This window comes from Mesoplodon densirostris, chromosome 4 (genome assembly GCF_025265405.1).
Source record: "Mesoplodon densirostris isolate mMesDen1 chromosome 4, mMesDen1 primary haplotype, whole genome shotgun sequence".
NCBI classification, from domain to species: Eukaryota; Metazoa; Chordata; class Mammalia; order Artiodactyla; family Ziphiidae; genus Mesoplodon; species Mesoplodon densirostris.
In genome coordinates this window covers 73,190,806-73,216,842 of record NC_082664.1, presented here as the reverse complement: position 1 = coordinate 73,216,842, position 26,037 = coordinate 73,190,806, and positions in this window count along the sequence as shown.

Sequence of the window (26,037 nt, the reverse complement as noted above, 5' to 3'; positions counted from 1 at the left end):
CTCAGTAGTTGTGGTGCCCGGGCTTAGTTGCTCCAAGGCATATGGGATCTTCCCGAACCAGGGCTCAAACATATGTCCCCTGCATTGGCAGGCAGATTCTTAAACACTGTGCCACCAGGGAAGTCCTGTTTTTAGAATTATTGATGATGGCCATTCTGATTTGTGTGAGGTGATATTTCATTGTACTTTTGATTTGCATTTCTCTAATAATTAGTGATGTTGGGCATCTTTTCATGTGCCTCTTGGCCATCTGTATGTCTTCTTTGGAGAAGTGTCTACTTAGGTCTTCTGCCCATTTCTTAATTTTTTTAAAAAAATTATTTATTTATTTATTTATCTATTTATTTATTTATTTATTTATTTATTTATGGCTGTGTTGGGTCTCCGTTTCTGTGCGAGGACTTTCTCTACTTGTAGTGAGCGGGGGCCACTTTTCATCGTGGTGCGCGGGCCTCTCACTGTTGCGGCCTCTCTTGCTGCAGAGCACAAGCTCCAGATGTGCAGGCTCAGTAGTTGTGGCTCACGGGCCTAGTTGCTCCGCGGCATGTGGGATCTTCCCAGACCAGGGCTCGAGCCTGTGTCCCCTGCATTGGCAGGCAGATTCTCAACCACTGTGCCACCAGGGAAGCCCAATTTTTTAAATTTTTATATTGAGCTGTATGAGCTATTTGTGTATTTTGGATATTAATCACTTGTCACTGGCATCATTTGTAAATATTTTCTCCCATTCTGTGGGTTGTCGTTTTGTTTCATTTATGGTCTCCTTTGCTGTGCAAAAGCTTTTGAGTTTAATTAGGTCCCATTTGTTTATTTATTTTTTTACTTCCATTGCTCTAGAAGATGGATTGAAAAAGATATTGCTGCGATTTATGTCAGAGTGTTTTGCCTGTATTTTCCTCTAAGAGTTTTATATTTAGTTCTTTAATCCATTTTGAGTTTATTTTTGTGGATGGTGTTAAAGAACATTCTGATTTCATTTTTTTACATTTAGCTGTCTAGTTTTCCAACACCATTTATTAAACAGACTGTCTTTTCATCATTGTATAGTCCTCCCTCCTTTGTCATAGATTAATTGACCATAGGTGTGTGGGTTTATTTCTGGGCTTTCTATCTTGTTCCATTGATCTATATTTCTGTTTTTGTGTCAGTACCGTACTGTTTTGATGACTGTAGCTTTGTAGTATATTCTGCAGTCAGAGAACCTGATTCCTCCAGCTCTGTTTTTCTTTCTCAAAATTGGTTTGACTCTTCAGAGTCTTGTGTCTCCACAGAAATTTTATGATTTTTTTCTTCTAGTTCTGTGAAAAATGCCATTGGTGATTTGATAGGGATTGCATTGAATCTGTAGATTGCCTTGGGTAGTACAGACATTTTGACAATATTGATTCTTCAAATCCAAGAACATGGTATATCTCTTCATCTGTTTGTGTCATCTATTTTTTTCATCAGCATCTTATAGTTTTCAGAGTACAGGTCTTTTGCCTCCTTAGGTAAGTTTATTCCTAGGTGTTTTATACTTTTTGATGTGATGGTGAATGGGATTGTTCTTTAATTTCTCTTTCTGATCTTTTGTTGTTAGTGTATAGAAATGCACCAGATTTCTGTGTATTAATTTTGTATCCTTCAATTTTACTGAATTAATTGATGAGCTCTAGTAGTTTTCTGGTAGCATCTTTAGGATTTTCTGTGAATAGTATCATGTCATTTGCAAACATTGACAGTTTTACTTCTTTTCCAATTGGATTCCGTTTATTATTATTTTTTCTTCTCTGTTTGCTGTGGCTAGGACTTCCAAAACTGTGTTGACTAAAAGTGGTGAGAGTGGACATCCTTTTCTTGTTCTTCATTTTAGAGGAAATGCTTTCAGCTTTTCACAGTTGAGTATGATGTTAGCTGTGGGTTTGTCATATATGGCTTTATTATGTTGAGGTATGTTCCCTCCATTCCCGCTTTCTGGAGAGTTTTTATCATAAATGGGTGTTGAATTTTGTCAAAAGCTTTTTCTGCATGTATTGAAATGATCATGTGGTTTCTTCTTCAGTTTATTAATGTGGTGTATCACACTGGTTGATTTGTGGCTATTGAAAAATCCTTGCATACCTGGGATAAATCCCACTTGATCATGGTGTATAATCCTTTTAATGTATTGTTGGATTGGGTTTGCTCGTATTTTGTTGAGGATTTTTTCATCTATGTTCATCAGTGATATTGGCCTGTAATTTTTTTTTGTGTGTGGTATCTTTGTTTTGTTTTGGTATCAGGGTGATGTTGGCCTCATAGAATGAGTTTGGGAGTGTTCCTTCCTCTGCGATTTTTTTGGAATAGCTTCAGAAGGATAGGTGTTAACCCTTCTTTAAATATTTGATAGAATTTGCGTGTGAAGCCATTTGGCCCTGGACTTCTGTTTGTTGGGAGTTTTTAAATCAAAGTTTCAATTTCAGTACTTGTGATTGGTCTGTTCATATTTTCTAATTCTTCCTGGTTCAGTCTTGGGGGATTTTACCTTTCTAAGAATTTGTCCATTTCTTCTAGGTTGTTAATTTTATTGGCGTATAGTTACTTGTATTTTGTAGTTTCTTATGATCTTTTGTATTTCTGTGGTGTCCATTGTAATTTCTCCTTTTTCATTTCTAATTTCATTGATTTGAGCCCTCTCCCTCTTTTTCTTGATGAGTCTGCCTAAAGGTTTATTAATTTTGTTTATCTTTTCAAAGAACCAGCTTTTAGCTTCATTGATCTTTTCTATTGTTTTCTTCATCTGTATTTCATTTATTTCTGCTCGGATCTTTCTGGTTTTTCTTTCCTTCTACTAACTTTGCATTTTGCTTGTTCTTTCTCTAGTCAAAGCAACTGTCTTGATGGTATTATCCTTATACTTTTCTGTTATGTGAGAGAATATAATCATATTCTCAAGGATGTAGCATTGAAGTGAATTATCAAAGAATAATAGAGGCTGGGACCGATAGATAACTCAACTTCTACAGGGTAACCTATCATTGATCCGCCTGCATAGAGAAGGGAATATTCTTTCGGATATTAACTATTCTGAGATATTAATAAAAACAAGTCTGCAACAACAACTGTTGCAAAAATATTTTAGAAATCCATATAAATGGTCCCTATTATTTCAGTATTTCCTGGAAAGAACTCAGATTCAGATAACCTTCAGTGATTATTTAGATTTATAAAACAGACCAGGAATTCATTGAGATAAAGAAAATCTCATTTCCCAGATTCAATTATACTCATGGAAGCAAGAGTAAACTGTATTAAGTATATACCTTAATATATTAAACAATGCTAGAAGCAATGAACTGAATTACTTAGAGCAACATGGAAGAATCTTAAAAACATAGTGTCAAGTTAAAAAATAGAAATGGAAAAAATATAAAGCATTTAGGTGGAGATAAAGGACATGTATATATACAGACAGACAAAAATGCCATGTACTTTTTACAAAATGCATACACATCCACAATATGATGGGTTCAGATAAGGTTCAAAATTTTCTAAAATATTAAAGGTACGACCAATAGTGATTTAATAATTGTATCAGTACCACATGCTTCTGCCATGGAGCCTTGACAGGTCCTGACTCTGTATCTACTGACACTCACTCTGGCTGTTTTCTCCTGTCCCCACCTCCTGTCTTTGGCCTGCATACCCACTGCCATTGATTATTTAATTCATTAATTAAGTGTAAGACTAGCAATTGCACCACCCTATTTAACTGATGTGTTTGTTCTTTAGAAGTTTTCTATGTAAAGTATAGGTGATATTATTTTCAACTCATCATGTATAGTGTAACTGAGCATTTCTTCTAGAAGTTAGACATCAAGTTTTTAGTCAGGAAAATGACTTTCTATAGTAACATGGTTTCTATAAGAATATCATTTTAAACCACAGCTTTTGAGGTATGTTTTCATGAACACAAATTCTCATAAATCCAGTGGATATCCATAGATTTAAGAGGACTAAAAAAATTAAGTTGATATAGTCTTTAATATTTACCTGCTTATTTTATTAGGATAAAAACTAAGGTTATTCTTAAGGATTCACATTAAATGTCTATATTCTTCCAAAACATTTTTCAATAATAATGACATAAGAATTCACTGGATGTATTTTGAGAACTCACGTATATAAACCATTATATACAAATAGTTTGGCAAAAATAACCTAATTATAAAAGAGAATTTCCTACCTACTCTCATGTCTTCATTCAACATAGTATTGGAAGTTCTAGCCACAGAAATCAGACAAAAGAAATTTAAGGGTATACAAATTGGAAAGGAAGAGGTAAAATTATCATTATATGCAGGTGACATGACACTATATATAGAAAACCTTAAAGTCTCCACACAAAAACTACTAGAACTGATAAATGAATTGAGCAAGGTAGCAGGATACAAGATTAACACACAGAAATCTGTTGCACTTCTTTACACTAACAATGAAATATCAGAAAGGAATAGTAAAGAAAATACTATTTAAAATTGCATGAAAAACATAAAATACTTAGGAATAAACCTGGCCAAGGAGGTGAAAGACTTCTATGCTGAGAACTATAAATACTTATAAAGGAAACTGAGAATGATTCAAAAAAATGGAAAGATATCTCATGCTATCGTGTTTGGAGAATTAACATTGTTAAAATGGCTATATTACCAAAAGCAATCTACAGATTTAATATGATCCCTATCAAATTCCCCATGACATTTTTCACAGAACTAGAACAAATAATCCTAAAATTTATATGAAACCACAAAAGACCCAGAATTGCCAAATAAATCCTGAGAAAAAAGAACAAAGCTGGAGGCATAACCCTCCCAGAATTCAGACAAAGCTACAGTAATTAAAACAGTGTGGTACTGGCACAAAAACAGACATATGGATCAATGGAACAGAATAGAGATCCCCAAAATAAACCCACACACCTATGGTCAATCAGTCCTCAACAAAGAGTCCAAGAATATGCGATGGGGAAAAGACAGTCTCTTTGGCAAGTGGTAGTGGCAAAGCTGGACAGCCGCATGTAAATCAACACTCCCTCACACCATACACAGAACTAAACTCAAAATAGCTTAAAGACTTAAATATAAAACAGGACACCATAAAACTCCTACAGGAGAACATAGGCAAAACATTCTCTGACATAAATTGTACCAATGTTTACTTAGGTCAGTCTCCAAAGGCAACAGAAATAAAAGTAAAAATAAACAAATGGAACCTAATCAAACTTATAAGCTTTTGCACAACAAAGGAAACCAGAAACAAAATGAAAAGACAACCTGTGGAATGGAAGAAAATATTTGCAGACGGTGTGACTGACAAGGGCTTAATTTCCAAAATATAAACAGCTCATACAACTCAATAACAGTAAAACAAATAACCCAATCAAAAAGTGGGCAGAAGACCTAAATATACATTTATCCAAAGAAGACATACGGATGGCCAATAGGCATATGAAAAGATGCTCAACATCACTAATTATTAGAGAAATGCAAACCAGAACTTCAAAGAGGTATCACCTCACACCGATCAGAATGGCCATCATCAAAAAGTCTACAAATAATATATGCTGGAGAGGGTGTGAAGAAGAGGGAACCCTCCTACATTGTTGGTGGGAATGTAAATTGGTGCAGCTGCTATGGAAAACAGTATAGGTGTTCCTTAAAAAACTAAAAAGAGAGTTGCCATATGATCCAGCAGTCCTACTCCTGGGCATATATCCAGAAAAAACAAAAACTCTAATTCAAAAAGATACATGCACCTCAGTGTTCGTAGCAGCAGTATTTATAATATCCAAGACATGGAAGCAACCTCAATGTCCATTAACGGATGAATGCATAAAGAAGATGTAATATATGTATACAATGGAAAACTACTCAGCCATAAAAAAAGAATGAAGTAATGCCATTTGCAGCAACATGGATTGGTCTAGAGATTATCATACTAAGTGAAATAAGTCAGACAGAAAAACAAATATCATATGATATCATTTATTTGTGGAATCTAAAATATGATACAAATGAACTTATTTACAAATAGAAACAGACTCACAGACATAGAAAACAAATGTATGGCTACCAAAGGAGAAAGGCGAGGTGGGAGGGATAAATTGGGAGCTCGAGATTAGCAGATACAAACTGCTATATATAAAATAGATAAACAACAAGGCCCTATTATACAGCACAGAGAACTATATTCAATATCCTGTAATAACCTATAATGAAAAAGAATATGAAAATGTATATATATATGCACACAAACACACACACACACACATATATATAAATAACTGAATCACTCTGCTGTACAGAAGAAACCAATACAACATGTGTCACACAGTATGTATGATGAATAAGAAATCATTCACAAAAATACCTTTAACCTCTTGTGATTGATTTTAATATTTTCTATTCAGTTTCATTTTCCTATGACCAATGCTGGTCATGATGAACTAAAGTGATATAATGAACCATGGTACACAATTTGAAAAATACCAGCACAAAGTATTACCTTCTTAAAAAATCATGATGTACATAAACTTGGTAAAGCCTGTGGAGATATTGTACAGAGAAAAGAAACATATTTATTATTTCTTAGTATTTCCAAAGTTTGCTTATTCATAAAATGTTTTCCATTTAAACCAGGTACAGTAGACTGAAATCGAAAATGGAACACCAAGATTTCCTGCCCTCATTCCTGGGAATTTGAATGTGATGAGACAGCACACCCTGATTATATTACCATACATTGAAAAGGGGATTTTTCAGATGTAATTAAAGTTACTAATCAATTGACTTTGAGTTAACCAAAAGGGAGATTATAGGGATGGGCTTAGCCTAATCATATGAGCCCTGTAGCAGCAGAGTTTTCTCCTGATGGTGGCAGAAGGAAAGTCAGAGATATTCAGAGTATAATAAGGATGTGATATGCTGTTATATTACCAGCTTTGAAAATGGAGGGGACCATGTGCAAAGACTAAAATGTAGCTTCTAGTTGCTGAGAGTATCTCCCCACCAACAGCCAGCAAGGAAATGGGAACTTCAGTTCTACAACATCAAGGAACTGAATTCTGCCAAATGACCTGGATCAGCTTAGAAGTGGATTCTTCCCTAGAGCCTCCAGATAAAAACCCAGCCTGGCTGATAGCTTGATTTTGGCCTTGTAAAATACTGAGGCAGATAACCCTAACATGTCTGCCTAGACTTCTGATCTACAGAACTGTGAGATAACACATAGATGCTATTTTCAGCTTCTAAATGTGTGGTAATTTGTTACATAGCAATAGAAAACTAATGTACCAGGACACACAATTATAAATCAAAATAAAAAAACAAACAGTAAGAGAGTAACTGTAATTTAGCCATGGAAGGAAAAGTCTAAGGGAGGATTTTATGTTCATTTTAAGTTTGGTTATGCCTTAATAGTACAAGTAAGAAAAAATGTCAGTTTGTTGATGGTAAAATTTTTTTATATGAACACTATGTTAAAACAACATCATACAAAAAGTAGCAACAAAAGGGAAAGTAAAAACAAAATTGCTAAATCTTTTTTGTGGGCTTATGCTGTTTCTTGTGTCTGGAAAAATTTTTCCTCTATTCCATCACCTCAAGAAGAAAACCTATGCCCTTTACCTATAATACCCTTATCCCTTCCCAGCTCTAAGCAACTGCTATCACTATAGATTTCTCCATTATGGACTTTCCAATGAATGGAATCATATAATATGTGTGACTTTTGGACTGGTGTCTTTCACATAAGCATAATGTTTTCAAGATTCATCTCTGTTGTTGGCATGTATCAGTACTCCATTCCTTTTTACAGTAGAAAAATATTTCATTGTATGGATATATCACATTTTGTTTATCCCTTTGTTTGCTGGTGGACATTTGGGTCATTTCTATCTTTTTTCTATTATGAATGATGCTGCTATAAGCACTTCTGTACAAGTTTTCATATGGACATATGTTTTTATTTCTCATGGGTATATACCTAGAGGTAGAATTTCTGGGTCATATGGTAACTGTATGTTTAATCCATTGAGGAACTACCTGACTGTTTTCCAAAGCAGCTGCACCATTTTACATGTCTGAGCAATGTAGAAGCCTTCCAATTTCTCCACATCCTCATCAACACTTATTATTATCTGACTTTAAATTTTATCTCTCTCGCTAGGCCTGGTTCATATGCCATCACTTCCACATAGTCATTCCTGATTCAGCAAAGTATAGTAATTTCTTCTGTTGACTTCTAAAGGATTATATTTGTCTGTTTCTTGGGCTCACATCACTTTCCTCATTGTATCATTGTTAGTATGGGTCTTACCTGCCTGCCAATTTCAGCATCTTTATGGCAGGATTTGTGTTTAATTCACTAATTTCACCCTTTCAAAGCACAGCTGTTCTAGGTAGCTTGAACATAAAAGAAGTTCAGAAAGTATTTGCTGAGAGCTTTAGATTAAAAATGAACCAGATGACCTAGTTTAATGTAATGTATGACAGTTTATTCCAGTGTGAGCCTAGAGAGCTTGTTTGGCTTAGTCATACATGCACAGAGTTATTCAATTTCAAATTTTGTGCTATCACTTATTAATCATGTGCTCTTAAGAAGATTTCTTAAACTTGCTGAGAGGTTACTCTATTTACAAATGTAAATTTTAACATTGTATAAGGTTACTCTGAAGCATAAATGTGATGATTTATGTAAAACACCTAGCATAGTTCCTGGCACATATTTGATGCTCATTATATGGTAGCAAAACCGTTTAATGATGTTAGTGTTTGTGATGCTAAATACAAAATGTAGTAATCCTCTCCACAGCAAATTTCCTTTGATATAACTATGATATATGGATTTAATTCTAGTTACATTTTATTAAATTGCAATAATTTTTGGATTGAATAAATGTGAATTGCAGGACACTTCAAATGGTAGAATCAAAAGCATTTAGTCAGGTTTGACCATGCTAGATAGCCTGCCATAAGATGGATTGCACAGCTCTGTTTGTTTTGCTTCTATTCTGTTGCTCACCTTGAAGTATACCCCGTTTGTGCTAGTATATCTCATAAAACACATTACTTTTGTTTTGTGCATGTTACCTTCTGGTGCTTTAAATTCTGCATGAACATTAAATGATACACAGTGTTATAAATTTTCAGTAACTCTGAATCTCTATTAAATGGATGTGAAATAGAGAAGTATGATCACCAAGAGTAGGAATAAATGGATATTGATAATACCACAAGAGAGTAAGAAGTATAGTGTCTTTAGAAGATAAAAATTAAAGCATATATGCACTTCCAGGGTGCTATTAGACATGGAAAATGAGGTTGCTGTTAGGTCTGCTGTTGCAAGTTTTAGTTGTTCTGCTAAGAGGTCAGTGATAAGTGTTTTCTTTTATTATTTATTTGAGTATAGAATATAAACGTATTTACAGATTTTTTTTCTAATTTCTGTACAATACCTAAGTATTTCATCTAAGAGTTCGAATTATATTTTAAAAAACTTTACTGTTGGGCTTCCCTGGTGGTGCAGTGGTTGAGAGTCCGCCTGCTGATGCAGGGGACACGGGTTCATGCCCCGGTCCGGGAAGATCCCACATGCTGCGGAGCGGCTAGGCCCGTGAGCCGTGGCCGCTGAGCCTGCGCGTCCAGAGCCTTTGCTCCACAACGGGAGAGGCCACAACAGTGAGAGGCCCGCGTACCGCAAAAAACAAACAAACAAACAAACAAAACTTTACTGTTGTATGAGAGAGATTATTATGTGGAGAGGCTGCGCTGTACTGGATAAAAATATACTGAAAACCAAAAAACAGAGTTTTATTCAGATTCTACTAGTTGCCAGTTATGAAAATCTCTTTGAGACCCAGTTTCCTTATGTACAGAACAGATAATAATATTTGTGTTTAGCTCAATTTGTCTAGAACACTAGCTGAAAAATGCTCAGATGGTTCCACTTTGTAAACTCTGAAGTGCTCTTTAACACAAGGAGGTATTAACATTAAGTGCTAGGAACTGGTCCTTGCAATCTTTCCTCTCCCGATCTATATCAGAATCTGCCAGTGAGTTTTTAAACATTACAGTATTCCCTACCAAGAATCTTCTTCCACAGGATTTACTACCTAAGTTCTCTTTCTTTGGCAGATCCTTAGCAAAATCATGGCTCTTCCATAGTAACTTTCCATCTCGATGCAAGTATGGTCATAAGTCCTCCACCTTATGGTTTCAGTCAGCTTACCTCCCTATTAGACATGTAGTTCTCTGTTATAACCATTGTATCCGTTAAGGTTTTCATTCAAGAAAATGAAACCAAACAGAAAGAAAGAGACTTACTACAAGAAATTTGATGTTTACAGGAATTAGGTGTTTACATGAGGAAATTGGGTATTGACAGAGGCATTGTAAGGAGGTTGTCATTGGACTTCTTGTTACACAATCACAACACCATAGCTGTGATAAAGACAGAGCAAAAACCCTGCTATTGCCACACCTACTACCATTGCCACCTTATACCCAGAGGACTAATGATGAGGGAGCAGAGCATTCAGCCTGAGGCAGAAACACTTGTCAGTGCTTGCTTGCTAGCCACTACTACCTCGCAAATACAATGTGAATGTAACTAATTCACTTCTAGAAACCAATTTCCAGAGACCTCTAAGTTATATGGTTTTTTAGCCTTCTAAATCTCTCCAAGAGGAGAGTAAAATGAAGTATGGGAAAACAAATTCAAGTAACCACCACAGTTTCTATGTAGTTAAGTTCATTTCTCCAGTTGTTCTTTAGTGGCTTTGGAACTTCTCACCTTCAAACCCCATGTCCTTACATGCCATAGTTCTACCTTGGTTTTTTAAGAATGATGTGGGGAGACAGACATAGAGAACAGACTTAACGGTTGTGAAGGGGGAGGCGGGAGGGATGGAGTGGGAGTTTGGGATTAGCAGAGGCAAACTATTATTGTAGAATGGATAAACCACAAGGTCCTACTGTATAGCACAGGGAACTATATTCAGTGTCCTGTAATAAACCATAATGGAGAAGAATATGAAAAAATACATCTATATATATATATATAACTGAATCACTTTGGTGTGCACCAGAAACTAACACAACATTGTAAGTCAACTATACTCAATAAAAGAAATTAAAAATAAAGAGTTGAAGACGTACATGTTTTCTTCCCTTGAGGAGTTAATGATATTGTTTTGGGGACAAGATTTTCAATCATTAAACAATTTAAAAATCAGAAAAAAAAAGAATTATGTGAGGATAGACACATGGGCCCCACCTTATGACACATTTTCATCAGCTAAGCTACAATTTCTTTCTCTCCTTTCAGTCTAGTTGGTATGATTTTACAAAAATAGTAGAAAGGAATTCTTGGATATACATATTCTGAAGGAGAATGTTTCCCTTACTGAAAAAGTGAAAAACTTATTCAAAGATATGTTTCATCAATCAAGTGAAAAATAAGAATACATACTTCTGAATGTGGAAGTCGGATCCTCAGGTTTTTGTTAAATTTACCATGTGAATTAAGATATATATTTATCCAAGTACGGTGCTTTGTTAGCTATAACAATAGCTAACAATTTAATTCCCCTGTCAATTTAATTCCCCTGTCACTGTGATACTGATAGAATCCCTGTCTTTAGTTAACAGGGTAAATTGATATACATATTCTTGCATATTTGGGGGCATTTACCAAGCATCTTCACATTCTAGGACACAATTCAGATCTTCTTTTAAAATGCAAGAAGAGTTCAAAAACTACTATTGCAGTCATGGAAAGACACCTCAGAACTCCTGCTGTGGGAAGCATAGTTAAAGACACTTCCAACTGCCACATCTCTGGCTCCACCACCATTTCTAGAATAAAGTCATACTTCTCTAGGATATTCTCAGCCAGTGATTGAGTATGGCAAGGATGTCAGTGTTGGCTCATTCTGATGGGATATTGGACTCCTCTATTGGGCAGATCTGGCTTGGGAACTCCCTATCTTTATGGCTGAGATTTTCTTAGAGCTGTATTGCAGGTTGAGACTCTACCTCCCCAACCCTCCTTCTTGCCTCTCTCCTTTCAGACTGGATTGTAGTCTGAAGGCTTTTTCTGTCTACTCCTGCTTCTTCCCTTTTATTCTTTGGCGTTTTTTCTTCAACAAGTCTCCTGAAAGACTGATCTCATCTCGGTGCGTGCTTCTCAGATGACCTGAACAAATACAGTGACTTTAAAGATTACAATTAGAAATTGTTTTGAAGGTGGTGAACATGGGATTTCCATCTCCACTGAGAAAAGGAGTAGGAGAAATTAATTAAATCTAAACAAGTTAAGGTACTCCAAGAGTCATTTTTAACTGTGAATTCATGTAGATCCTGAGATGGAATAATATTGGAAGTTAAGTTAGAAATACAGTTTTTAGAGAATTTTAAGAAGAGAGTCTATATATGTCTGTGTGTGTGTGTGTGTGTGTGTGTGTGTGTGTGTGTGTGTGTGTGTGTAATGACTATATCTGTGAACATTCTCCCTGAGTAATGGCACCCTTTTTGTTGCAGCCATGAAATTGTGCTGTTGAACCACTGAATCTAATTCTCCATCCCTAATGCTAGTTTTCAACAGGTTAGATGCATTATGGGTTGAATACACACAGGGTTCCTAATCATCATTTATTATGTGTGTTTGTAAGTAAATACATTTTGGGTTTCAAATATGGAATGGAGGTTGATTGCAATATAGAGGCTACCTGAGTTTACTGTTGATACTCCTGTGAATAAGAAAAAGTTATCTTTGCTCTAGAGGGCAGTCGTTTCAAGGTTGTGGTATTCTTAGGTTAGCAAACCTTTTTCTCCTTTTCTCCACTGACCCTCCAGTATTGCCCATCATTAATTAACCTGTTTCTTTGGTATGGAACCCTGGCACTTTTGTCCCCTCCCTAGGATCTGCCCCTGCATTGTAGCTTGCTTCACAGAGCATTTCCCCTTTTTCCAAAGGTCTACATTCTAGGGTCTAGGGTCTACATTCTGAATTCTTCTGTAAAGAGATGAAAGCAATGCCAATAAAATGCAACAGGAACAAAGAAAAAATCAACTATTCACATCCAATATTTCACATTCAACTATTATCTTTCTGTAATAATATTACAGTTTGTGAGCTTGTTCAGGATATGTGATTATTTTTCAAATATTTGGCAACTCATTCTTTCCATAAAAATATCAGTAGCTTAGATGGGAAGTATTTTAAATAATATTGTATTTTTTGTGAACTCACCACAATAATTAAACATTTTAATTGGTAAAATTTTCTCTTAGATGACAATGTGTATTTTGGGTTTTTAAATTATATTTAATATAATTTCAGAGATACATTATATATATATATATATATATATTTGCTAATTTCTTAGTTCATTTTGATGCTCATCCTGGATGTGTAAGATTCTAAATGCAGTTCCCTTCAGTCTGAGTTTTATGAACTTCTAGGAGCCTCAGCTTCAATATCTGTTTTCTTAGGAAGGCTATATTTATATAAATGTATTAATCTTGATTCTTTTCTGGAAGCAAATATGACTACACTTTTTATTCCCAGTTTGATAATAAAATGTTTAATCATAATTTCCAGATAAAGGACTTTTCCTTTCATGGTTTTAAATAAGAGAAAATCTGCTTCCCTGTTTACTTAACATTTGGTTGTTATGTAAAAATAAAACATCAGCCGAAGAGTGAGTGAGTGTGTCTTTCTCTACTTTTTCTTTCCACTGGTTGTGTTTCACATGAATGTCGGTATGATGTGCCACAACAACATGACATCTTGATTAGGTGAATCTGTCAAGACTGCTTTAAAGAACATTCATGCCACAGAGTTCCCAGGTCAAGACATTCTATTTTTGGTATTCCTAGCCTAAATGCTGATTAATATGGGTCCTTTTTTGCTTTCTTGGTGATTTTTGGTAGACAAAATTGAATTCCAGGTACCATGGAAATCTTGTATGTTGGTTTGTTATTTTTCTTAATGGGATTTATATTAAAAGTGAAATCAAGGAAATATCTAAAATGTCTATTGAGGTGAGGGCAAAGCAGTATCAAAACAGAGGTTATGAGTCTCATCCTTCTTATAGAATACACACAGTAGAGATTTAGAGAGCTCCAACAGTAGACATGTCTTATGTTGAAACTGTGAGTACATTATTTACATATGCAGAAGTAATATATTGATTAATTTTCTTCTCCGATCTGTACATACAGTTTTACTGCTGATATATATTAGCACCAAAATCATAAATTTGAACACGCACCTCTAAAATTTTCTTGACTTCCATATAGTTATTAGCAATCTTCTGCTGTAGCAGGTGAGGGCACTGCAAGGGCAAGCTGGCAAACATCTGAACGAATGACTTCTTCTGAACCATGTCTGACACATAACTCAGAGGGTAAGATCTTGATTCCCCTTAGCAAGTAGAGGAAAAGGTCTTTGAGTTTTCATACCCATGTTAGTTTCTGCTGCCATTTAGACTGCTGCAAAATAACAAATAATAAAGGAAGCTGTACAATTAGCCTGGTGTAGTAAAATGCATGTTCACCTGGTAGGTAATGTCCCTCCATTTGAATCTTGGTCTTTTTCTGACTATATTTGTGACCATGGGCAAAACCTGTCACTTTTTATAGTCATAGTCTCTTTATCTGTAAAATGAAGTGCTCCTATCAGGTGACCCTCAGCCTTAATTCTAGGTTTGTGATTCTGTGGATTTTTAATAAATTAACTCATTTTTTAAGTGTCTGATGAATGGCAGAGAGGAGTTCTGCCTCCTTTGGCTGCCAAAATAATCTACTGTACACAACTGAGCAAATTGATTATGAACCTGATAACCATTTAAAAGTAATATGACTTTTTCCTGTGTCTGGAATATTTATAAATAAACCAGAGGCTGATGAACTGCTTTTCTTGATTCAAGATCAAAAGTTGTTTTTCCTCTTTTTCTGATTTTCTGTCTCCTTCCAGGAGGCATGGGTGTGGATTGAATGAAAGAACCCTTCCTGTTTTATGATTTTATGAAATATTATTTGATAATAATAATATTGAAATTGGCATTGAAATAGATGGGAACTTTTCCTGATTTCTGCTCCTCTTTTCTCTTGCATCTCTCTTTCTCCTAGGAAAATAATATTTCTTTCCTAGATGACCACAACCTTTTGTAGTATAGAATAATTAAAATATTCAAAAGCAAAGTGTCACTTGCTGTCAAGGTGTCTTAAGAATGTTCAGCCATATTTTAGTTGAACTTGAAGGTTTATAAAAATTTTCTCACTTCTCATGTAACACTAAAATATTAATGCTGAGAAGTCTGTGAATGTATTAATTTTAGTAGGAGTACTTTCAGATGCTAAGTAATCTTGCAAATGATTGATAAAAAATGCTGTCGTATCTATGAGAATTTGAGAATCTTGTAATCTGTCTTCCTGTTGTAAGTGTATACTCAGGTGGCTAGAAAGAATCTTTTTTTTTTTTACTATTATTAGGCTTTCTAAAGTGAAAAACATACCTGTCTCAGGATATTTATACCTTTATCTGGGAACTATAAAAGAAATCAATGATGCATGTGTTGCTGAACATATCATATATCTTTAATGCTTATATATTTCAAATTATATATACATTCTCCCCAGGATTATGGGATCATTTCTAGAGTTAGGGTAACAAAGCCTAAGGGGACAGAGGGAACCATTTAGGAGAATGAGGCAATTAAGCAATTATATAACATTTTAAAAACATTCAGTATTTCCCACCATTTGATTTTCACTTCTGGAAGACTGCTTTTTTCATGCTAGCAGATTAGAATAGTTGATCCTCATATACCCCTCTTCTCTGTCATTCTTTTTTTCTCCATGAAATTATATCTTCTTTTACAAAAACATATTCTGGAAAAAATTAATGCTTATATTGAATTATGCAAATTTAACAATATAGGATTGGGATTTTTTTTTTTTCTTTTTGGCCACACCACATGGCATGCGGGATCTTAGTTCCCAACCAGGGATCCAACCTGTGCCCCCTGAAACGGAAGTGGGGAGTCTTTTCCACTAGACCGCCAGGGATGTCCCTGGGATTTTTTATTGAAGTATAATTGATTTACAATGTTGTGTTAGTTTCAGGTGTACGGCAAAGTGATTCAGTTAATACATACACATATATATGTACTTATATATACAATCCAGTTAATAATAATATATATATATTTCCATTATAGCTTATTACAAGATATTGAATATAATTCCCTGTGCTAGGCAATAGACCCTTATTATTTATCTATTTTACATATAGTAGTGTGTATCTGTTAATTCCAAACCCCAGATTGGGATATTTTATTTAAAAGAATTAAGATAAAATATTTTTAAAAATATAATTGTGTTAAAGTATTATCACCTCCAATTGTATCTTGCAAATTGTGTTCGTATTATGACTCCCATATATTCTTGATAGGGAGAAAAACAAATTAAACAAAACAAAAACAAACTAGGAGAGAAGACTTTATCATAAAACAACAAGAACAAAACTCTTGAGTCTGTACTGGTGGGGGAAAAGTCAAGTGGGAAAAGTGAATGAATAAATACTATTTATAGTTAATCCAAAAGTCTCATTAAAGTCTATAATATCAGTCTCTAGAAATACAAAACAATTGACAATATTTGTTAACAAATGCTAACACTAACCAAATTAAAAGATGCAGTTCTCCCTTCTGCTAGCTTCTCTTCCCTGCACATATAATTAGCAATAAAATTGAAAGCAACAGAAACAAGAAAAGGAGTGAAGATCTTGGAAAATCCACTAAATGGATTATCATTTTCTAATAATTGTTTACTGGACTCGATATCTGTTGTGTGCTAACATTTTTCCTTGCCTTTTAGTAGGTTAGACACTGTATTGTATTTACCTCTGGAAGAACATCTAGCATCTGATAGGAATTCTAAACATCAAATTATATAGCATGATAGCTTTATTATCTGTGCATCTTAATAGTCCTGGCAAATAACAAATAACATTTCTTTCTCCCAGAGGAGGAAGAGAAATACAGATAGAAGGAGCTTAAGTGAATGAGTTATATGGAATAGTCACAAAGTCTTTTCTAAATAAATAGACTATTAAAGAGTTGGCAGTCTTCTGAAAAGAAAATGAGAGTTCTGATGAGGAAACCTGGATTTGTTTCTTAGCACTGATTATGTGGATATATATCCTTGAAGAAGTTACTGAACCTCCTTGCGTTTACTTAACAGTAAAATGAGAGGATAAGATTAAATGATCTCAAAGCTCCTTTTCAATTCAGGTAGTCTGTGACATGATAATGGTACCTAAGACTTAGGACTTAGTATGTGTCACAGCCTGTGGGACACTATCACTTTAAGTGTTTTACATGGATTTTATAATTGTCAAACAACTCTGTGAAGCAGGCACTATTATTCATTGGATTTTATGAGGAAACTAAAGCTTAGTGATTTAAGTATCTTAAACAATGTCACATGCTTTTGAGTAGCAGAGTTGAATTTTTAAATGAGGCCATCTACCAAACGTAAAATAGATAGCTAGTGGGAAGCAGCCGCATAGCACAGGGAGATCAGCTCCGGGCTTTGTGACCACCTAGAGGGGTGGGATATGGAGGGTGGGAGGGAGGGAGACGCAAGAGGGAGGAGATATGGGGATATATGTATATGTATAGCTGATTCACTTTGTTATAAAGCAGAAACTAACACACCATTGTAAAGCAATTATACTCCAATAAAGATGTTAACAAAAATAAAAAAAAATAAATGAGGCCATCTGACTCCAGATTCTACCAGCATAAGGGCCATGCTCTACATACTCCCCTTGACATTATTCACAAGCCAGTCAAGACAAGAAGTCATAAGTGTGTGAATCCTGCATTCTTTCCAACTTCATTGTCCCTGAGTAGATGGTTATTTGCCGATCAGTCTGTCTTGTGTTACAGTAAAATATACTTCAGTTAGCATTTTCTGTCTGTGCTCACTCTTCAACTATAATCAAGAGAGTGGTACATTTTCCAATGGAATATTTCTACTGAGTATTTTCCAGAGACTGCCCATGCAGTCATTGAATGGGAATCAGAGGGAAGGTTCACAGAAATTACAAAAGAACAGTCAAGGGAGAGTCTTTCGTAGCAAAATGATAGGAGTGTCTCCTTAGGTCAAAGTCAAAGTAAGGATGAATAAACTCTCAAAGCAATTTTGAAAAGGTGAATTCAATGATATTGCAGTTGTTGGACCAGGTGTTAAAATGTTATTGGGTGTTAATTTAATTTTCATCCTGTCAACACTCATCTGAACTGTAACAGCTGCTAAACACGGTTCCACAAGAGCAAACCATCCTCACAGAGGAAACAGATGCCTAATCAATAGGGCCAATAGAAATGTATGGCTCAGCTAAGCAACCTGCACCAGGGGGAATGAATCCCATAGGGCTCTGTCTTACCTAAGTCGGGAAGAGAACTTTAAAGATAGTGAGACTATTCAAGCAGTATGAACAGGAGACTGAAAGTCCTGGTTTGGTTTTCTATTGACTCTTTTCTTTCTTTCTTTTTTTTAAATTCTGCATGACCTTGGACTGGACAGTGCCTTAGTTTGTCCTAAGCTTTCAGAGATATTGAGGATGTTGTTTCAAGTCTATTACTATGTGTACTGCTATTATCATCTCACAGGCCATGAACAGTTCAAAGTAAAAATCAACTGCTTCTTAGCAAAAAGTACCTTCCTTTAGGTTCTAACATTAAAGAGATAATGATGATGTAGTAGTAGTTAATAGCTGTCCTTCATTGCATTTTAGGGTAGATAGGAACAGATGACTTATAACTGGGAAAGGCATTTTGGATTTGAATAATTTCTTGACTACTTACTAATGTAGCAGGATATGTAATTTCCCCTTCTGTAGATATTCAAACAGAAGGGTAGATTGCTATATCTATGCCAAATGTAATTTTATACCAGAAACTGGGGTTTGACTATATGACCTCTTAAAATTGATCATACCATGCATTTAATAACTTTTCTGTAAATTAGTATGCCTCATCCAAAATATCATCTTTAGGTATCTCAGACTCAGCTATAAAGCCTTCTGGGATCACTTGGCATTGTGCCAGGGATTCTCTAAATTCTTCTAAACACAAAAGTTATGACACCTGGGAGTGTCAATATTATTAGAAGGTTTGGGATTTTTTAATAAATGAAAGCAACTAGATTTAAAGGAGTAGAATGCAAACTTTATATGGATATTAAAAAGATAGATCTTTCGAACAGTTTGAATGTCGAGATAGGCTTCTTTGGCTTATATGCAAACACTTGGCAATTGTTCTCCTTTTAAGGATCATGAGGGAAAAGTTCACTGTAGCTACTTGTGTAGTATGTTCTCCTGGTGGAGAAATCTTCTATTTTTCTGGGTTTGTTAAATGTCAAATAAAGCAAAAAAGCACAAAACATAGTAACACCTGTCTTCTACTTCGGATTTTACAATGCTTATACAATATTATTCCTTTTCTTCTGCTTTCTATTCCTATAGAAAGTAAAAGCTTTAAGGAAGTAGGAGTTGGAAAAGTGGCTGTGTGACCTAACTGAAAAAAAAAAAAAAAAGGTTTGGAGGAAATAAGATAATTGTGGCATTTGGGATCATGACCAGGACTTTTACATTTTTTTGGAGATAAGGTGAGTTATTATTGAGGAGAATTCAAAAGACTATCAGGGCACATTGAAAATTTTGTATCATGAAATTCTTATCCCCAAAATAAATGCAAATAAGGCAGATAAGAGGAACTGAGCCAGGCTTTTAATAGAACAATAATTTTGAAATGGCTCTTCGGAGCTCTTAGTTGAAAATCAAAAGGTAAAAGCAGGAATCATATTTCTTAGCATTTAACTGAAACTGAGAACAACAGCATTATTGGTTATGTTTAGTATGACAACATACTAAATGGTTCCCACTTTGTGTTAGTTATTTGAAAAGCCTAAAGTTTGGTGCAGGAATATAATATCAGGAATTCTTTCTTTCCTTCCTCTCTTCTCTCCTCATCTCATCTTCCTTCTTCCCCTCTACCTTCCCCTCTACCCTCATTTTTCCTGCTGGTAGGAAGTGGATGTGGATGAAACACTTGGGTGAATGGATTTTGTACAATTTCAGTGAAGAAATATGTACTTACAGGTTAAATTGGGTTTCTCAGTGTGTTAACACATTATCAGAGTCGTTTATAAACTGTAATCTTATGGCTGTAAATGAATTTCACTATATAATTTATATAAAATAAATAATAGACTATTGAGTGTCATTATTTCCTTACTTTCATTAATTAGATTATTACTAAATGAGATCAGCTAAATTCTGAAGCTTTTAATGGAAAATTGATGTAGCTTTTGTGAGCCCTAGGAATCTTATTTCTTTGTTCTGTCACAGTAATATATATGGATTCATCATCAAAACTTGATATTTAAATCAAATGGAAGGGTATTTTTAGTGGAATGATCAGCCTTGTAAAGTATATGAAAACAAATTTTAGAACAAAGTTCATAGAGAAATTGTTTCTTCTTTTCTGTCACAGCAAGAAGGCTTTATAAAGAGAAAGCTGCTTATAGCTATTTATTTTCTTTTCAATGGCTTCAGTACAAAAATGAACAATTTCAGGTGCCACTTTATTTTGACCATGCTGTCTTAGTAACTAGTGTGGTTGTTTGAGAGAGTAGGAGGCTATTGGGGGGAGGGATAAATTGGAAGATTGGGATTGACATATACATACTACTATATATAAAATAGATAACTAATAAGGACCTGCTGTGTAGCACAGGAAACTCTACTCAATACTCTGTAATGACCTATGGGAAAAGAATGTAAAAAAGAGTGGATATATGTAAATGTATAACAGAGTCACTTTGCTGTACACCTGAAACTAATACAACGTTGTAACTCAACTATACTCCAATAAAAATTTAAAAATAAAAAAAATAAAAACCATCATTGAGAGAGAAAAATAAATGTCGCTTCCATTCACTGTGTATTTACATCTCATGCTGTTCACTCAAAGTCTCTGCTACATACATGCTACAACTCCTTGTTTACTGACAAACCAAAAGAGCTGGATAAAACTTGGAGGAAATGCTTGGACCTAACTCCTCAATGAGGAAACCCTGAGATTTGGTGATTTTTTACTGTTTCATCATTTATGCAAATGTATGTGTGATCTGAGAATATACAAGCTGGATCACAAACTGTTTGCTAGAAAGGATAGTATTATTTAATCAGGAACTGAAGTAATTATTTTGCTGGGCCAAAGGCAAAGCAGGCATTTTTTTCCCAAGGCTGGCTATCATGGGCTGTATCAGAGTTCTGACACATAGAAGACATTTAGTAAATGTTTATTTGAATAAATGGTTAATAAACAAATAACTAATATTAACTTTAAAAAATAAGAGACAAAGGAGGAGATAGGGAGAATGCTAACAAAACATCCTGTGAAAACACCTGTAAGATTTAGACATGTTTTAAATTTTAATTGGTTGGTTCATATTTTACTCAAGAACTTAGTGGGCAAGATATTTACATCCATGACTTCAGTTATTTTCATATATATCATTTATACAGGGTTGTGGGCTTAATTGTAAATTTCCTGATATAAAGTTATAATAATAAGACTTCTGCTACTGTTATCATACAAATTAATCCTCATTGGCCTTTTTACAGAGTACCTCAAAGAGTTCAAATACACCACTTAGTAAATGCACTGATTTATACTCACCCTTCAAGTCTATGCTTAAATTTTAGAGCAGCTTATATTTCTTCTAGAATGGGGTAGGTCTCCACTTTTCTAACACCTTTATTGAATTATTTAGTGTTTATTTTTTTCCTCAGTGTACCTCTGTGCATTTCACAGTACCTGTACATGATATATTGAATTAAATTGAATGTAAATTCTCACATAGTCCTTTATATTTGTTTGAAAGAGCTTGTTTGAATTTGCTAGTTGAAAGAAACCAACACAAAGAGATTAAGATTTGTTCATGATCTCATGATCTCTTGAATGTCTGGAATCCTTATTCACTGAGTTTTATTCTAATACTCTTCTTAAGGTAATAATATAATCCTTAAACTTAAATGTTGCCTGTGACTAATGAAACCTGAAAGCTAAGACATGCATCTAAGCACAAGCCTAGAATTAAAAAATGTTGGCTCTTGCACTAATCCTGCTATTAATAAGTTCAAAAAAGTTACTTGATTATGAATATAAATTATCTCTGCAAAATTCTTTTCTTGCTTCATAAGTCTAATAACATTATACTGAAGTTGTATTAAAGTATATTTCCAAGAGATGTAGTGCAAACATATATATATATATATATTTTTCTTTCCTTTTTTGTCTTTTGTGTTCCATCCAAAGTGAAAGCTTCATGGGAAGAGGGACTTTAGGTGGTTCACTACTGACCTCCCATCTTAGAACAGTGCTTGGAGCAACACTGGTGCCCAGTTAGCATTGGATATGTCAGTGAGTGAATTAACCATACCTGTGTGTGATTAGCAGTGGCTCCTTAGCTGAGCCTTAGTCTTGGTGAACTCTGTGACCAACCTTAAGTGACCCTACAGTGAGCCCTGAACCATACTTTATGGTAATTATTCTGGCAGTATCTTCATTCTGGTTTTCACTTTGCTTGTTTCTTCATTTGTGTCTTTTATCCAAATGAATTAACTGTGGGAATATATTGTGAGTAGACATTAAACTAAGATCTTCCACTGTCGTAGGATTTTAAGGTTGTGGAATGGTTTTTGTAGGATAGACCAATTGAAAATGGTGACATGCTAAGGTACTGTGCTCAAATTCAGAAATCTATACTCAAGTGAGCTTGCTTGTTTAGGCCATCTATTGGTGAGGTTTACCTCAGCAGTGGATGACTGAAATGATAGAGATATACCATGCTTCAGATAAAATAATAATATAATTTACTAAATGATCTCCGGGAAAGATCTGCTATTTTGTGGAACAGAAGCACTTAATATAAATGAAATAGCTTACTCTAATCTGTAATTGCTACTTATTAGTGTAATCTAATTTTGACTTTAAATCCCAAGCCTAAGTATGTCACTCACCCTTGATCTTTTTATAGTATCATTTGGCCCTTGGTTTTCCTAAAAATTAAGACTTCATGTACAGATATTGAAGATTTACTTTACTAAGCAGGTAGGCCAAATGACTGAAGAATCAATTTCTGTGTTTTAAAAGATAGAAGCTACCACAAGGATAATGTAACTACAGTATGTTTCCAAGAAGTGATTTTGGAATAGATTTTATTAAACAAAATATATTCATAGCATGTGACAGCTGTGTAAATTTTGGCCTATAGTAGTAGAATTTGTGTTGGTTTTCAGATGCAAGGAAGAAGAAAAAAATAACTTCCTGCTATGCTATGGTAATAATAAGTTCCTAGAAGGGACATCAGGCTACAAATAATTTATTGTAACTGCTCTCGATTTCTAAAGACATTTCTGAGTTGCATTTAGAACATAGCCATTGATTAAAAATGTGATTTGAGAAGGCAAAAGAGGCCAGTTTTCCTGCAAACAAATTAAGAGATGCATATTGACTGCAGGGAAGTATGTCATCACTGAGAAATCGAAAGCAATGTGATTTTAGGAAATCAATCAGCAATCCAGTCAAATTAGATTTTTTTCTCATACTTAGTTGCTGGAACCCTATGTATAATGTACATATTTTCAGCAGATATAAACTTTTTGCTTTTATAGCAGATCCACATCAATAAAATGAATAGAGAGATAGGTTACAAGTTCTAACTCATTCATATTGCATATTTTCAGAATCCTAAAAAAACAAAACCCAAAACAAACAAAGCCAGAAGTCTCCTAAAATCCTACATAAATGTATATCCTTCTCTGCTTAGTTCTGTCCCAGTGACCCACTTTTCTCAGCAGTCTAGTTTGGGTCCCCTTTGGGAAGGTGTGACTCTCTAATCTGAAACCAATAACCAGCTTGCCACATTTATTTTAGTGTTTTGGTGAATGAGAAAAACACAGTGTCTTTGCAATACATAAAAAGATAATAGCACTACATTCTAGTAAGTTCTACATGGGGCTGTATGCTGTAAGATCTCAAGTGCATTTTTTTTCCTGAAATAATGATAGGATAATATTTTTTAAAATAAAAATTCAAATAATGTGATTAGTCAGATCTCAAGCATGTAATGATTCTTTTGAGCATATGTATCTGCTCACAGAGCATTGTGGAGCTAGATGCTAATTGTTTGTTGTTTAAGATCATAAACCAGAGAGTTTATAATTAACAAGTGCACAAAATGCCCCACATTTCTTACCTTCAACATGATAATATACACTTTTTTTTCAGAAATCTTTAAAAAATATTTTTAGAGTTAAAACATATCCCCCAGATATATCAAACTAGGGTGTATTAGGTGGTTGATAAAATGGGACTGAGGTATATAGTGAGTCAGTCTTAAAACACTTAAGTTAAAGTCAATTTAAGTTTCATTAAGTACTGTGTACAATGCCTTGTGCTAGCTACAGTAGAGTATCAAAATGCATTTGACACAGTTTTTACTCTCAAAGAGAGCATGCTCTAATACTATGTTCAATTAGTATAAAATCGCATTATAAACCAATAGTGGCATAGATTTGAGTGTATTTCTTACTAGAAAAATGTCCATTTGCCTTCTGTAACTAATCTGTATAATTTTATTTTACAATAAAAGTATTTTTTAAATGTATTTAGTTTTTCTTTATTTTAGAAGATATTATTATGGATAATAAAAACAATGACATATATTGTGGATTTTATAATTACAAAAGCAATATGTGCCAAGAGTGGAAAATTCTGATAGCATGGATTAGCTCAAAAAAGAAAATAAAAGTCATTCATGATTCTGCCCCCCAGTAATGAGAACTGCAACTGCAACATAGGAGTAAGCCCTGACTGCTGTTGACAAAATATATTTCCAATATTTTCTCCAATTTTGTTTTGAGATTACAGAATAAACCCATGCTTCAACCTCCTTTCCTATCTCAAAACCTTAGCAATGACATATATAAAAATAAATAAATGTGTGTGTGTACATGTGTATGTATATCTCTCCATCATTTCTGGAGCAGAGGCTGAGACCCAGCCACACATCACTTGTGCTCTGCATCCATGCTTCTTTTGGACATTAAAGGTTGATTGATGCAAAAAAACAAAACACACACACACACACACATTGGTGAACAGTGGACAAAAACTATAATTATTCCCTTGAAGAAATTTAATGGCATCATATTGAAGAAGGAAACATAACAAAGAAATGTATGAGAGGGACCAGTTATGACAGTTGGGGATTGCTCAAAGACCATTCTTCAAACAAGATAGTGAAGAGGCCTCTTCACTCCCATCCTGGGAGATTTATCTGTCCCCAGGGGGCAGCAGTGAGTGTTGGGACCAATGTTTCTCTAACTACAAATATACATAACTCTTTTATATATCCAGTATATTTTCAAGGTAAAAATCATCATTGTAACATACATACCATTTTGTAACTTACCTAACAATGTATTTATTGTAAAAAAAACGTTCAATGCCTAAAAAATTATAGTCATCAGTTGCAGTGCAATTAATTCAGATTTTAAATAATTGCATTTTTTGCTATTTTATTTTTATTTTTTATTTTTTTTTTTTTTTTGCTCTACGCAGGCCTCTCACTGCCGTGGCCTCTCCCGTTGCGGAGCACAGGCTCCGGACACACAGGCTCCGCGGCCATGGCTCGCGGGCCCAGCCGCTCCGCGGCACGTGGGATCCTCCGGGATCGGGGCACGAACCTGTGTCCCCTGCATCGGCAGGCGGACTCTCAACCACTGCGCCACCACGGAAGCCCTTTTGCTATTTTAAACAATGCTGCATTGAACATCCGTATAGAAAAATCCTTAATTTAATTTATTTGATTTTTATCAAAATAGCCATTAATAAATTTTACTATCATTTTGTAAGATAAACATAACAAAAAT